At 48.1% G+C, this 15,539-nt stretch overlaps 1 protein-coding gene across 1 annotated transcript in view; it reads right to left on the reverse strand.

Moving 5' to 3' along the window:
* The window catches only part of LOC146853996 (membrane-spanning 4-domains subfamily A member 12-like), a 124,678-nt gene extending 124,338 nt beyond the window's left edge, over window positions 1-340 (reverse strand). Inside the window, exon 1 of the mRNA XM_085651860.1 lies at window positions 154-340. The gene's annotated coding sequence lies outside the window, so the exon portion shown is untranslated. The remainder of the gene's footprint in view (window positions 1-153) is intronic.
* Window positions 341-15,539: the final 15,199 nt, after the last annotated feature.

Consider the following 15,539-nt stretch of genomic DNA (forward strand, 5'->3'; position numbering starts at 1 on the left):
CACAGCACTTGGGAACTCAGATAAAACAACCGGGTCCTCCACACGCGAAACTTGTCCCGATATTTTTTGAGGTAGTGAGAATCCCACTCCGGAAGTGTTACATTCTCCACTGCCCCTCGCCTCAATGTCTCAACAACTGTATTAGCAACTTGCCTTATTTACACTTCTGGTTCGCCGAGTCAATAACAGGCAGTTCTACATTTCCACCGCTGTCGCCTGCACCGATAGCCTCTACCCGCCCATGTGAAAGGGGGCCCGCCTCCTCCAAATGACGCTCATTGAAGTCTCTGCAGGCTACCCCACTTGAACGCTTCTTTCCTACACACGAGGCAGACGGCAAAGGCCCTGTCCTTTGGGCTCCTCCCCTGCGTCTTCCAGTTCCTCCCACAGACGCTTTGCGCACAAACCTGAAACAGCGCAACTCTGCTGCGACGCGTTCTCTGCCTTGAAAACTTGATTACCTTCAACTGCCTTATTAGAATGCTGACCTGAAGGGTCAAACTGTACACACGCCTTACAAGGTACTTTTTAATTATTTTACCTCAAGCTGAAACATAACCTTTGTTTTATTCGAAACCAGCAAACACAGAGCAACTGCTGCCCCAGCCCCACCGGCTGCCTTCCTTAGGGCGTCTTTAGCCCACCACACCTCAAACCGGTATACCTGGTTTGAGGAGGTCCTCCCTGCCTGCCTCACATAACACCCTTATGGCTTTACGTATGTCTTCATTAGCATCCATTCTGAAAACAACTTGTTTTAACGTTAATAAATTCCTACACCTTACCTGACTAAAATGATCCTTTCACCAAAAACTTCGCAACCCCCTTGGCACTGCCTCAGCAAATGCCTTTCCGCCCAAACCCTGCCTTATATAACCAGAGGTGCAACTAGAGCCAAATTTCGGGGGGGGGGCTGAGCAAAAATTTCGGGGGGGGGGGGGCTGAACTTTAAGCAATAGGCAGAGTGCAGCTGCAGGGGCTCCTAGAAGGGGTGAAACAACAGCGAGGCCTCATTAACATGCAAATGGTCTTTTAAAGACCTGTGAAGTGCTCGGGTGCGGCTGCTTTTTTGCCCGGGAAGGTGTCTCATGCCGGGCTGCCACACACGACGGGGGGGGGGGGGGGCTGAAGCCCTGTGAGTCCAATGCAAAGTTACCCAGGGGGAGACCGGCTCCTGCCTCGCTTCCCCGGGGTCCCCGCAGTGAGTTACTGAGGCGGCACTTGTCACAGGTGAGTTCTTGTGCTGTGAATGGGATATGGTGGCGAGGGATAGGCCAGTACAGCCGCCACCTTTCCCATGGAATAATGCTGGCACTTTGGTCATGTTTGAAGATTCTGCCTAGAGATGATAAGCAGGACTTTGTACAAATAGTCCGTATTTATTTTTAACACTGCGTTTCTGCCTTTTATTACTGTATCAGTCACGGACCATCAAAGTAGCTCTGCAACACATTTTCAAGTGCTTGACCAATATGTTTCCTTTTGTAAATGTGCTCTAAAAAGAGGAGAAAATGCCAGCTTCGGGTGATTTTTGTTTTGTGCTGGGACATTAAAATACTAATCAAGCAGATGAAAAAACAGCCAGGTACCTTATCTATAGGCTGGTTCTGGTTGGTGTATCTGGGGCCAGAATGGATTGAACTGGCTGGGTGGCATGGATATGGTGTTTGAATGCACCGGGCAGGGCTGACTGAATCATACTGGGAAAAGGCTCCTAGATGGGGCTGGGCAGAGCCAGGATGTTCTGTTGGGGCTTAAATGGTCTATAATGGACTGGGCAGGTGTAGGAAACTGGCTCTATATATACTACACCAAAGTGAGGTATAGTGTGTATAGAGTCCAGGTGACCCCAGAGGTAGGCAGAGGTTAAAGTTAGATAGCACCTTACTCTCAATTTGTGGTAGAGTGGTTGAGCAGTAAGGCAGTATCAGAGGACAGTGTTAAGCATTTGATGTACACACTCAATCAGCAAATTAATCCACACACTCAGGAACTGAACTCTAGGCCAGTTGCCTTTGTATAAAAATATATAATGTTGTTTATTTTTAGAACCAAGCAAGCCTGGCACAGGTAAGCATTAAATACTTTTCAGTAATAAGTTGCTGAATATAGAACATTTTGAAAATGCAATTTGTTTGATTAACAGGGGATGCAGTAGGTTGCAACACTTAGCAAATACAGTACATTGAAATGAATAGGCTTTTTTCAGTAAATTACAGGTAAGTTACTTTTTACGTTTCTTCTCTAACTCAGTGCTGGATACCTAGATTCAGCACTGGGACATTTCCTGCAAACAGGTAAGTAATTAAGTTTTGGTTATTTGTGCGATTTTGAAAGAATATTTTTAGATTTTAAAACTCCACACTTTCAAACAGGGTCAGTGATGCACTGTTGTTGCACCCTCAGCGGCACTAGGGCGGCCGGGTGCAGAGTGTTGAGGCCCAATCTTATCCAATGGGGGATAGGGGACCTCCGGTTGGTGGCTGCTGGCAAGCAGGTCAACGGGTTGTGTGAGCAAAGCTCCCAGGGTTAAGGTCAGGGCAATGGGGAAACAAAGTAGCACAAAAGGTGCACCCTCAGCTGCACTGGGGCGGCCGGGTGCGGAGTGCTGTTTCGACATCGGGCGCCCTGTTGTTTTCTATGGAGAACCTCCGGTTTGCAAATGCACTGCAGGCAGGGAGACGAAGGACTTCTGGGTGCGACCACCACTTGGAGAGGTAAGTTGGGAAGTTAAGGGTTGGTTAGGCAGCGTCGGTTTGGGCACACAAGGCCGTGTGGCGTCAGGTGCAGGGGTGCCTTTTGGGGTTGGATCTTCTTACCAGCTCCTGGTCGCGGTTAGGGGGGGGCCTTCTGGATTTAGACTGCAGGCGTCGGCTGGAGGCTTGAGGCAGGTGATGGGTCGCCGGATCTTGGGTCAGGATCGCCGGGGTGACCTCCTCGTGGTGTTTTTCCACTCGAGCTCGGGCCGGGTTCAGCAGGTGCAGAGTGGGCTGGATTTGCGGTCTCTGGCTGCTGCCAGAGGTTGCAGTTGAACAAATCCGGTGTTCACGGGAGAAGCAATCTTTGGAAGGGAAGGCAGGCAGGTCCTCTGGAGTTTTTGAGGTTGCTGGCTGCAGGACTACCGGGATTTCACAGGAGCAGGTTCGAGGGGAAACAGGCCTGTAGGGCTGGGGCCAAGTCTGTGGGCTTCTTCCTCTTGTTAGCTGTCTGCACGGCTGTTCGGTCCTTCTTCTTCTTTTCTTCTTGTTGTCAGGCTGGATCTGAGGAAGCAAGGTTCAGAGTGCCCCCTAAATACTAGATTTAGGGGTGTTACAGGTAGGTAAAGGGCAGGGGCCAATGGGTCCCTTCCCTGGGGTGGGTACACCCCCTATCGTGCCACCCTCCAGTGGGAGGGGGGCAGGAGCCTGTCCCTGGTTGGCTAGGTCCCCCCATCCTCAAGATGGCGGGGACTCAGAGTTGTGCTTTACCTCGCCTCACCCACCTGAGGGGTGGAGTTGGCAGAGGTGGGCACACCTCTTTCCCTCACTTGTTTTTCCCGCTGGTTCTCCCACCCAAAGCAGGGGGTAGAACGAGTGGGGACCAGTTGCTGAAAGCAGCAAATGGTCTGGGGAGGCTAACAAAGGCGGCATGCTTTTGAAGCTTCCCCTTTGTGAACCCTGCCCATCCTGGGGGAGGAGGCTTGGCACCTCGTCCCATGATGTGCATTGATTCAGGCCCCGAGAGCAGCAGGCTCTCGACCCAGGGGTCCAGAAACATGTCTGTTGGTGGCAGCCTAATCAGCCACTCACTCAGGTTACTAGAAGCTGGTTGAGTTTCAGAGGGCATCTCTAAGATGCCCTATGTTGTGCATTTTACATTAGATCCCACACTGGCATCAGTGTGGGTTTAATGTGCTGAGAAGTTTGATACCAAACTTCTCAGTCTTCAGTGTAGCCATTATGGTGTTGTGGAGTTCGTAATGACAAACTCCCAGCCCCATATACTCTTAATGGCAGCACTGCACTTGCAGTACCCAGGAATGGACTTGGGCACTGTAGGGGTACAGGGCTCATGTACTTGTACCCTCACCACTGGCATAGGGCACCCAGCTAGAGGGGTGACTGATATATGCCAGGGCAGTGGTTTGTGGGCATGGCACACAGGGATGTGTGCCATGTCGACTCTTCACTTAGTTCTGCACCAAAACACGCAGCCTGCAAAGGCAGTGTTTGACTGTCAGGGTACAGGACCTCTAAGGGTGGCACAATAAGTGCTGCAGCCCTTAGAGGCCTTCTCTCCTCACAGTGCCCTGGGTACCTATGGTGCCATTTACCAGGGGCTGACATGTGGCCTGAGATGCCAATTGGGTTTAGGCCTCAATGCAGTTTTAGGGAAGGCACATAGGCCCTGGATACCTGATTAGCAGGAGCCCAGGTCACACTCAGTCAAAGAACATCAGCAATTCAGCAAAAAGTGGGGGCATACCATGCAAGAAAGAGGGCACTTTCTCACAGCAGGGCCATACTGGTGGATACGAATGGAGCTGGAATGGAATTCAGCTAGCTGGGATGGCTCTGATGGAGGTAAGGGGGTTGTAGTGCATTTTACAGGGGTAGATCAGCTTGATGTGTGCAGGGTTCCACCACAGTGGCTGTTTCGGATCCTGTCAATGGAGTTAGAATGCACTTGGTGGATCAGGCTGTGAGAAGTTGGCCTAGTATATGCTGACCACTAATTAAAGTGGGCACCTTGTAGCAGTACAAACAACCCTTATTGATTATTAGGTTAAAGACAACCTTTATTGAAAGCTATCCTAGTTGTAGCTGTGGAGAGCAGCCTTCAGGCTAAGACTTGAAGGAATGTAGAGCAGCTTGGTTTACCAGATTATAAGCTCCTGAATGACCAAATGAAAGGGGACCTACACAAGGAATGTATAAAATATATGTATTTATTACTAAACACTCTCAACTAACCTTTTTTGGAGATTAGAGAACAAAGCACACAATATTAAATCACTAGAACGAAGGTAAATAGCACAATACACAGTGGGCTCCAGGGGGAGATCAAACCATATACTAAGAAAGTGGTATAAGAACCACGGCTTGACTAGACACAGTGCCTAGAGCACGTAGAATCGCTGGGACCCCAAGGAACCACCCAAGGTAGTGACACAGGGGACCCACGGAGGACAGGCGCAGTGTGAGAACAGCGACGCGAGCTCCGTACAACTCAATGGGAAAGTCGCGGTTGGAATTTTAAAGATTAAGGACACTTCATAGAGGACTTTAAGCAAACCCCTTGGAACATAGAAGGTTCTAAGGCCGGCACCCTTGAGTACCGCGATACCCGTGTTACCTATCCCAGAGGAGCCGGGTGCATAGGGGTCAAGTGATGTCGGAAACCTTCGTAGTTTTCAATGGCGTGATGCAGAAAAGTGCTGCTGCCTTGGAAATGAAAAGTGTCCGGTGTGATCCAAGCCTGGATCAGAGATGAGAAGTACCTGAAAGCAGAGGGGACAGAGTCTGGGTCACTTCACAGTGACCAGGGGCATGATAGACGAATGCCCACCGATGTCGGGTATTTCAGGTGAGAAGAGGTGAAGCTTGACTTTGCAGCCATGGGGACCAGGAGACGTCGACGATGACCAAAGTCCAGAGGGAGCTGCCCCATGAAGGATATAGAGTGCTGGGGGGTCAGTGTCTGGATTGAACACCAACAAGCCTTGGCAACTGCAACCCACACGCGCAGAGTAAAGAGGCTTCGGTGAGGACCAGCAAGTTCCTGGGGACTCTCCAAGCTATGGAGGGTCAGGGCACATCTGGAGCAACAAGCAAAGCCCACGGAAAGTCAAAGTTACCTTCACAGGGACCCACAGGTCGACGGACCAGGGATCGCAAAGGGACCTCGAGCTGAATCACAAAATATCAGCCCACGGAAGACTCGTGGAGTGTAGGCCGGAAATCTTCAGCGGATTCACTGCTTGGGGTCAGGACTACAAGAAGCCCAAAGCACAGCCTCATGGGTCGCCCCAAAGCATATGCTGCTGCAAATGTACGCGGTGCACAGGGGTTCAGGTTGCATGGTCCCCACGAGGGATACGGGCCTCAGAATTGCTGAGAGCACAGATCAACCTCAGAGACCTCGGGAACCCACCTCTTGTATTGCAGAAATCTCCGGAGTCCTCAAGAGCTCGGGAGATGCAAACTGGTCAGATGCGTTTTAGGAGCCTGCCTTGCAGGGGAGTAACTCCTTTACTCCAAGGGAGATTCTTCAGTCATCCAGCGTCGTGCAGATCGTCGAAGTACTTGGTTTCTGTAGCAGAGTTTAGTCCAGGTAAAAATCTAAAGTCCTGTAGTCAGGGGTTCCTACTTTATACCCAAGGAAGAGGTGGGACAAACTCTGGGGACCCCCTATGGGAGGGTCAGGACAGAGGGGTGGCTACACCCATGTCTTTTGTCCAGTTTCGCGCCAGAGCAGGAGCAAATGGCTCCTGCAACCGGTTTGAGCTGGACTATGTATAGGGACACCAAATGTGCCCCCAGTGCAGTCATCAAAGCACCCTCAGAGTGCACCCACCCGGCCCCAATACACTAAAGCCTGTCTGGGAGGTGGTCACACCTCCCTGTGACAGGAAGCCTATTGCCAAGCCTTCTCCTGCTCGAGCTTGGCTCAGCAGCAGGAGGGCAGACTCATGTCTGTGGCTGGCAGCATCCATTTTGTGATGCCAGGGTCGAGAAAGCTGGTACAGGGTAGCCCGGTATGTCACATTTGCCCCTCTAGGAGGGTGGAATCATACCTCCCCGCCAGTTACTGGTGGGGAGGTATGATTTCAAGGTGTTTGACACCAAATACGACATACTTCCATGCAGCCATTTTAAAGTTAGCATTTACCACAAGGTTATAATGCACTTGAGTATATATGGTTGGCTGCCTCACAAACAACCCCGGAAAAGAGGTTCCGAAGTCTGCAGAGGGGATCTGATCATGCAGGTGCACCCTCTCACATAAAACACTCAGCACCCTGTCTTCAGGATTGATAAGGCCTGCTATAGGGGTGACTGATAGGTTTATATGTGCAGTGATATGGAGTAGATTTAGTGAACCTATATCTAAGTAAGTGGTGCATAGACCACCTTACACAGGCTGCTGTTGCAGACCTGTGGTGTCATTTTGAATGGTCTCCCAGGGGTGGTATAATACATGCTGCAGCCCCTGAGAGTCTTCTGGGGTACCTATGCCCTGGGTACATAGTATACTATATACTAGGGACTGATAAGGGTACTCCAGAATCCAATCTGGAGTGTACCTGAAGTACATTTAATCAATTTAGAGGAGAAATCTGCTAGACTGGGGTCCTGGATAGCAGGATCCCAGTCAATCTAAGTCGAAAACAGTGAAGCATCAGCAAAACGTGGGGATAACTATAAAAAGCAGATCCTACTCTCCTACACAGGCTACTTCTGATTGGCTGTTAATGGTGTTAAAATGGACAATATTGTCAAGTTAGTGCTTCTCATTGGCCAACAGATGGTAACTTGTGATATTTCGCTCTCAATGTGGTCTTCATTTCTTATTTCTACTGGTAAGAATGTGTCACTCTTTTTGTCACACATTGGGCAGTAGAATGTCACTCATAAGTATATTAAAACCATTGAAATCTCACTCATAAGCAATCTGAAAACCTGAAATCTATGCCTATGTTAAGCTATAAACTTTTAGGCTAGTGTGTGGTCATGAATGATCAGATCAATTTAAAGCATCTTCCGAGCAGGTGCAGTGGCAGCCTGCCCTCTGTTACTGAGAACCGCAGTCATGCAGTTTGTCTCCCATTAGTGCCCTTCCATTTCTGGTGCTTTGCAGCAGGTTTAAGATCTACTTAGAGTTTCTCATTGCTCAAATATGTGCAATTTCTGATATTTATGTTTCCCTCATCTTCATTGCTTGATTTTGCTTGTGAGAAAGTGTCATTCATAGTTGTTGAAATGTCACTTATAATTACACTGATTTTATGAAAATGTCACACGTAGCAATCTGAAACATTGGCAGCTATGGGTTGCTTATGAGTGACATTCTCATAATCTTCAGTGTAATTATGAGTGACGTTCAACAACTATGAGTGACACTGTCTTGCAAGCAAAATCAAGCAATGAAGATGAGGGAAACATAAATATCAGAAATTGCACACATTTGAGCAACGAGAAACTCTAAGGAGATCTTAAACCTGCTGCAAAGCACCAGAAATGGAAGGGCACTAATGGGAGACAAACTGCATGACTGCGGTTCTCAGTAACAGAGGGCAGGCAGCCACTGCACCTGCTCGGAAGATGCTTTAATTGATCTGATCATTCATGACCACGCACTAGCCTAAAGTGACACTGAACTGCCATAAGTGTAACTTGTTAGGAATCGTGATCTCTGGTTGGCAGTGGCTTGCACCCTTTTAGTCATGGTAAGAGGATTACACAGATAAGATACCCCTGCTCACCCCCTTGGTAGCTTGGCACGAGCAGTCAGACTTATCTCAGAGACAATGTGTAAAGCACTTGTGCTTAAACACACAGTAACACAGGAAAACACCACAAACGGACACCACAGCAGTTTAGAAAAATAACTGATCTTTATCTAAATAAAACAGGAACAAAAAGGCAAGAATTCGACATACACAAATCAAGATATCACTTTAAAAGGTTTAAAAAGGAACAGTCCATATAAAACTATGTATGCGTCACTTTTAGCACAAAGTACCTGGGATGCATCAAAATCAAAGACGAAAACAGGTACAAGGGTGGTGAGGCACTGTAAAAAGCAAGCAATGTGTTGGTTCCATACTCCAAGGGAAGGTGATACATTAGTTCCTTATTTGCATGGAAGGTGATGCGTCGGTTCCTTGCTCCCGGGGAGGTGAAGTGTCGGTTCCATTTCTATACAGGGGAGGTGATGTGTTGGTTTCTTACCGCGAGAGGAGGTGATGTGTTGGTTTCTTACTGCAAGGGGAGGTGATGCTTAGGTTTTTTACTGAGAGGAGAGGTGATGCGTTGCTTCTCTGGACACACGTCGGTTACTTACTGCGAGGAGAGGTGGTGCATCATTTCTCCGGGCACGCGACTTCGGTTCCTCACTGAAGCCCATCGTTGATGTAGACTTGGCACACAAGTGTGATACGTGGGAAATCCGGACGCGCTGGGGTCGATGCGGCACTAGTGAAACGATTCTCCCAGCCACAAACAGGCACTGCATCGATACTTCGGCAGCAGCATGGCGATGCAGTGGTTTCTCAGCCGCACAGCAGGGCCGAAGTTGGAGTAGGTGTCTCGGATGTCAGAAACACAGTGCTTGGGACTTGGGCTGCGGCAATTTTGGGGCCTCACGAACAAGTGCTGCGTGGGCACCAAAATGTACAAAAAATGGGCGTAAATAAAGTATAAAGAACAAGGAGCGTGGTACACACACTCGAAAAAGCACTTAGCTGGCTTTGTCCTGGTTGCTGGGGATCGCCGCTCGATGTGCCTCACAAGAGCGGGGACGATTTCAGGAGACTCAGGTTTACGAGGCATGCATGACTTCTGTGTCCCGGTAGAAACCCATGTCTGAGTCTGGAAGATGCAGGAGGAAGAAACGGGAAGCCAGAAGGGTGCTGGACAACAAATGTTGCAGGAGAGCTTCAGCCGAAGCCTAGGGCAGCAGAACGCAGCTCCCAAACAACTGCAGCACAGGACTGCAGATCTCGGCTTAACAGCAGCCGCTCCACAAAGAAGACACGTCGCACCACACATGCCCCTCCGGGTGCGCGTCAGTTACGGGGAGGATGCCAGAAGGAAGCCGGCAATGAGAACGCCAGGCAACAGGTTACTCTCAGTACAAGGCTGAATACCAGAATGGATTGTCATGCACCTGGCCATTTCATAGGAGGGGTTTATATCCTACCCTCAATCAGATGGTTGATTGCATGACATGCCTTCTTGTCTGCAACCCCCCAGGTTGCTGGGAGTTGTAGTTCTGGTTATTTGGAAGGCACACACACATTCCAGACACACTACAATACAGCAAGTGGGTAAGGGATGGACTATGTGTACCGCTTAGCCTCGTGCCCTTCCTGCACGACACCACCATGACAGTTCCTCCCACAAAGACCGCCATCTCGGTGGTTGGCCAGGTTTCGATTGATGTTGGCCATGAAACCGTTTGACTAGAGTGGACAATGGAGGGTCTGGACTGGTTCCCAAGATCTATCTTCTGGACCCTAACCCTTCCATTCTACCAGATAGTAAACCTGCCATCTTACAAGCCATCTTACAAGCTTGGAATCTAGAATATTTTGCACTTCGTATTCCATGTTTCCTCTACCACGATGGGAGGCAGTTGGTCTGGTAATAGAGTTTTTGCATGACAGGGACGGAGCAGGGATACATGGAATACAGGATGTATGTGCCAAGAAGGGGCCAAAGTCAATCTTAGGGCTACTGGAATCACAACCTTCTTGACCGTATACGGGCCGATGTATTTGGGTTTCAGTTTGTTAACCCCCTTCAGATGTAGGTTCTTCGTGGCTAACCAGACCTTGTCTCCCACTTGATAAGAATATTCATTTGTGTGCTTCTTGTCTGCACAGCATTTTTATGCTTCTTGTGCTTTAGTCAGATGTTCTTTGGCATCTTGGAGCACAGCACATAACCGCGCATGATGTTCATGTACCGAGGGATGATTAAAGGAGTTGGGCCATTCAATGAGAAGCATGTTAGGATGGCCTCCGTTTTGGCAAACGAAAGCCCCAACTTAGAATGCTCAGCATTATCGTATGCAAATTCTGCCATCCAGAGTATCGCGCTCCAATCCTCAGCATACTGTAATGTAAAACACTTGAGATATTGTTCCAATGTTTGGTTTAAACATTCGGTTTTGCCATTGGTTTGTGGGTGCTAGCTGGTGGACAGTCGGGCGTCAGTTTTCATGGTAGTGCATAAAGCCTTCCAGAACCAGAAGGTGAACTGGGACCCCCTGTCTGTGATCAATACAGCCGGTATGCCGTGAAGACGTACAATGTTTAACAGGAATGATTGTGCAAGTTCAGCGGATGTTGGTACTTTCTTCATTGGTATAAAATGGCCCATTTTTGTCAGATGATCAACAACCACTAAGGTCACTGTGTAGCCTTTGCTGAGGTGCATTTCCACAATGAAGTCCATTGAGACGGTGTGCCATAGGCTAGGATGGATCAGGATAGGAAGTAGCAGTCCTACTGGCTTAGTATAAGTTACTGTTTGGGTGGAAGGTTCTGGACTTATGGTGCTACAATTGTCAGGGCCCAATTTAGTTGTGGCACATTCCTCGTAAATGGCTACACCCAAAAGCCATTGTAGATTTGAGTGTGAAGAAAGGTAGAGGGTTGTGCCCTCTCGATTAGTCAATGTTGGTAAGAAAATAAATGTCAGAAATTAACTGACATTTATTTTCTTACCAACATTGACTAATCAAGAGGGCACAACCCTCTACCTTTCTTCACTCCTGGCTTACTATGACTGGATTTCCCCTGTTCGCATATGGCACAGTTGTTTACATGTTTCTTTACGTGTTGTAGTAACGTGGGCCACCAGAAATGCCGTTCGGTTAAGGCAAGGTCCCATGTGTCCCCCTATTGTTGAATCCAGGACCGGACTTGGTTCTGCAATGCTTCATCAGGTACGTACAGAGCCCAGGAATGAAATAGCAAATCGTCCTTCTTGGTGCGAAGGTCAGGTCCCACAAGAACCCGGGCTTGTTGATCCAGGAGACCCTGGTGCACCTTCCGACCATCCAGGAAATCAGCGGAAGCTATTATTCCTATCTCAGCGCTCTGGAACACAGCCTTTTGGAGGATTATAGGCGGTTCCTCGATGCCTTCTTTATTGTTCTCGTTTATCTGATTGAATCTGGAGAGTGCATCTGCCTGGCCGTTTTGAGGACCTGGCCCATATTTGATAACAAAATCATAATCCGAGAAGAAGAGAGACCATCTCAGCTACCTTTGTGTAAGGGCCCGAGCTGTTTTCAAGAACAGCGAGTTTCGGTGGTCCGTATAGATTTCTATGGTGTGGGTGGCTCATAGCAAGTCATGCCTCCATTCTTCAAATGCTCTCTTTATTGCTTAACAATTCTTTGTCAATGATGCTGTAATTTATTTCACTGGGGTTAGCTTTCTGGAATAGTATGCTACAGGGTGCAATTGTCCGGTTTCAGAATATCTCAGAGATAATACTCCCCCTAAGGCATGATGAGAGGCATCGGTTTTCCACCACAAAGGGTAACTGGACGTCCCGATGTTGTAGTATGGAAGCCTGTGTAAATCTTTCTTTCATTTTCTGGAAGGCCTGTTCTGCATCCTCTCCCAATGCATATTGAATCCCTTTTTTCAGTAGACGGGTGATGGGTTGTTCAATCCGAGAGAAATCCTTGATAAACCTCCTATAAAAGTTTGTGAACCCCAGGAAGCTTTGTGACTCATTTAGGTTTGTTGGAGATTTCCATTGAGTAATAGTTGATTTCTGTTGTCCATCCGTAATTCTCTCTCGGTAATCACATCCGTAATCCTCTCTCGTTAATCACGTAACCTAGAAACTCTATTTCTGTAGCATGGAACCGGCATTTCTTAAGTTTAGCGTAGGGGTGATTCCTTTGTAATCTGTCCAGCACTGCCTTCACGTGAGATACGTGGTCCTTCATAGTAGTGGAGTAAATGAGGATATCATCGATGTAGACAAAACACATCGAGGTATCCTCAAAGCACCTTATCCATAAAATACTGGAAGGCAGCAGGGCGTTACACAATACAAAGGGCATTACCTGGTTCTCAAATAGCCCGAACTTGGTCCGGAAAGCCGTCTATTCATCCCCCTGCTTCACTCATACCAGGTGGTAGGACTCACGGAGATCCAGCTTGGTAAAGATCCGAGCCCCCTTGAGATGGTCCAGCAATACAGGAATAAGAGGCAAGGGGTAACGGGTAATTATGGTGACACTGTTGATCATGTTTGGAGATCTCCTTATTTCTTGGGGATAAAAAAGAGAGGAGAAGAAGTAGGCGAGGAGGAGGGCCGAATGAAGCCCAACCAAAGATTCTCCTCTAGGTATCCCTTCAGATGTTGCGTTTCTGGTTCCGTTAGAGTGTATACCCTGCTGCATGGGACCGATGCTCCTGGACTCAGGTCTATCCTGCAATCATACTCCAGATGAGGGGGTAGCTGGCTGGCCTTTTGTTTGCTAAACACAGACTGGTACTGCACATACTCTTGAGGCAGAGACGTGGCAGAACATACCAACCGGATGCTAGTAAGCCTGACTGTGTGTCCCAATTCCTCTGCTGAAAGGCTTCTTCCTTATTGCAATGTTCCTTGCAAAATGTGGAATCCATGGTTGCCGTGCGAGCAGCCCACTCCACTAATGGATCATGTAGGGTTAACCAAGGCATTCCCAGGATCAGATGGAAATGGGGGGCATCAATAAAATCAAACCTTATAGTTTTGTAGTGATCTTCACCAAATTGCATAACCAGTGAATGAGTATGAAACCTTACTGGCCCCCAAAGTCTATGCTGTTCCAACTACCACCTTCACCAGTTCAGGAGAGCTTCTTCTTCATACAAGGCCTACCCAGATACTGGGCTTACGTTCTGTCTATGAAATTGCGGGTGGCTCCGGAGTCCAGTAAAGCGGGTACTTTATGCTGCAATCTTTCGTCCAGCCAAAGGGTAATAAACACATTGATATGGGCAAAAGATGACTGAATGGTGTTCGCAAAGATAGGAAAGATCTCATGATTATCTACTCCCGAACAGAGGAACCCATTCTTGCTTGTGCCCCTTACTTTTCCGACTCCCCACTTGGGTTCCATTCTTGTTGGATAATGACTTGTGTCTTTGCCAACGGCCTCCTTTCGGAAGTCCTCGTTCTGGCCTTACATTTCTCAAGGAAATGACCACCCTTGCCACAATACAAGCAGAGTCTCAGTTTGCACCTTTTCTCTCTCTCTTCTGTGGTAAGGGTGCAGAGAATACCGTTGAATTGCATGGGTTTGGCTCCATCTGAATGTTGAGGGCTGTCTTCAATTGCTGGCTTCAGTTGTGGTAGCAAATACAGTGGCTCTTCTTTCATTTTGTCACCCTTTCTTTCCTGCAGAAGATGATCCAGTTGTACTGTAAGTTCTATCAATTCTTTGCAAGACCGGGGCATGTGTACCACTTGAGCTAGGACGGCTTTCAGTTCACCACGTAATCCCTGGTAGAACAAGGTGGTCCACTCATCCACAGGCCAGTCCGTTTCCACGATGAGCCGGTTGAATGTGGTGATGTACGTCAACAGATCCTATGCACCTTGTTTCAGTGTGATAAGTTCTCTATCTAAGGAAAGGACGTGGGACCTCATATCGAGCAATTTCCGCATTTCAGTGCAAAAATTAGAAAACTCATACACAATGGGATCGTCCCTTTCTAACCAAAGCAATTGACCAGCTTGCGCCGTTCCCACCCAAATGTGACATTATGAAGGCTGTCTTGACTTGGTCATCGTGGAACACTGTGGGTTTGCAGAGGAAATGTAACCTTCACTGATTAAGGATTCCACATTTTTTTGGGTTCCCAAAGAGGCATTAAGGTGGGGCAAGAGGTATCTGTGGTGGCTGTATAATTTAAATAGAAGCAGGGTTAGTTGCGGACAGAGAAGGGATGTGGTTGGCAGAAAAATACCCAGAGGGTTGTGACCTACCTCCTGTAGGAGAGTGTGTAATAGGTTCAAGGGTTGCACCAGATGCATGCAGATGAGTGATAACATCCACTCTTTAATATAGAGCCCTACTTTCAGGTAGGTTTTACTTCCTAGAGAGCCCTGCTACTTCCCTCCGTACTGCCCCTATTTCCTTTCATAACACCTGATTCTCGTTCGGAGGGCATTGACCTCTATCTGTAACGTAGTCATAGTCTCCAGAACCGAGCTGAGTATTGCATTGGGAACCATCACCCAGGCTGTTCATACAACGTGGCCTTGACAATCTGTCGGGGCTTTCAGATTGAAATACCACTGACCTACGGAGCCGCCCAGCGGGGATGATGGCGTGAAGTGTCTTCTACTATTCCCCTTTACGTTACCACCCAAAGAGTGCATAGTAATCACTGCTTTGCAAAGGAACACACCGGACAAAGGAAATTGATTTTTTTTCAAAAAGGCTGCGTGGTGTCTCAGGTAGGCCTTGGTCAGGAACCCCTCATGAATTGTGAGGACCGCTATGGTTTCTGGGAACCACCAACCATAGAAGAAGAGCCCTGTATGCAAGAGAGGAAACAGAAATGTAAAGGCATACACAGATAACCATAACCATCAAAATGCCACTCAGCTCTGTTCCCGAGTACACACATTCAAGCCTCACACAGCACAACTTGAAATGTTAGCGAGAGCCTTGCAGAAAAACCTGAAGGACGTTGTCTACCAGTCTGCAATGGCAGCAGTGGGGAAAGGTAGCTCACTGCGGTAAATTGAGTCCTGGAAATGACACTCACCTCGCAGAGTGAACACAAATCCAAAGAAGCACCAAAATGT

The sequence above is a fragment of the Triturus cristatus genome, chromosome 4_1, assembly GCF_964204655.1.
Source record: "Triturus cristatus chromosome 4_1, aTriCri1.1, whole genome shotgun sequence".
NCBI classification, from domain to species: Eukaryota; Metazoa; Chordata; class Amphibia; order Caudata; family Salamandridae; genus Triturus; species Triturus cristatus.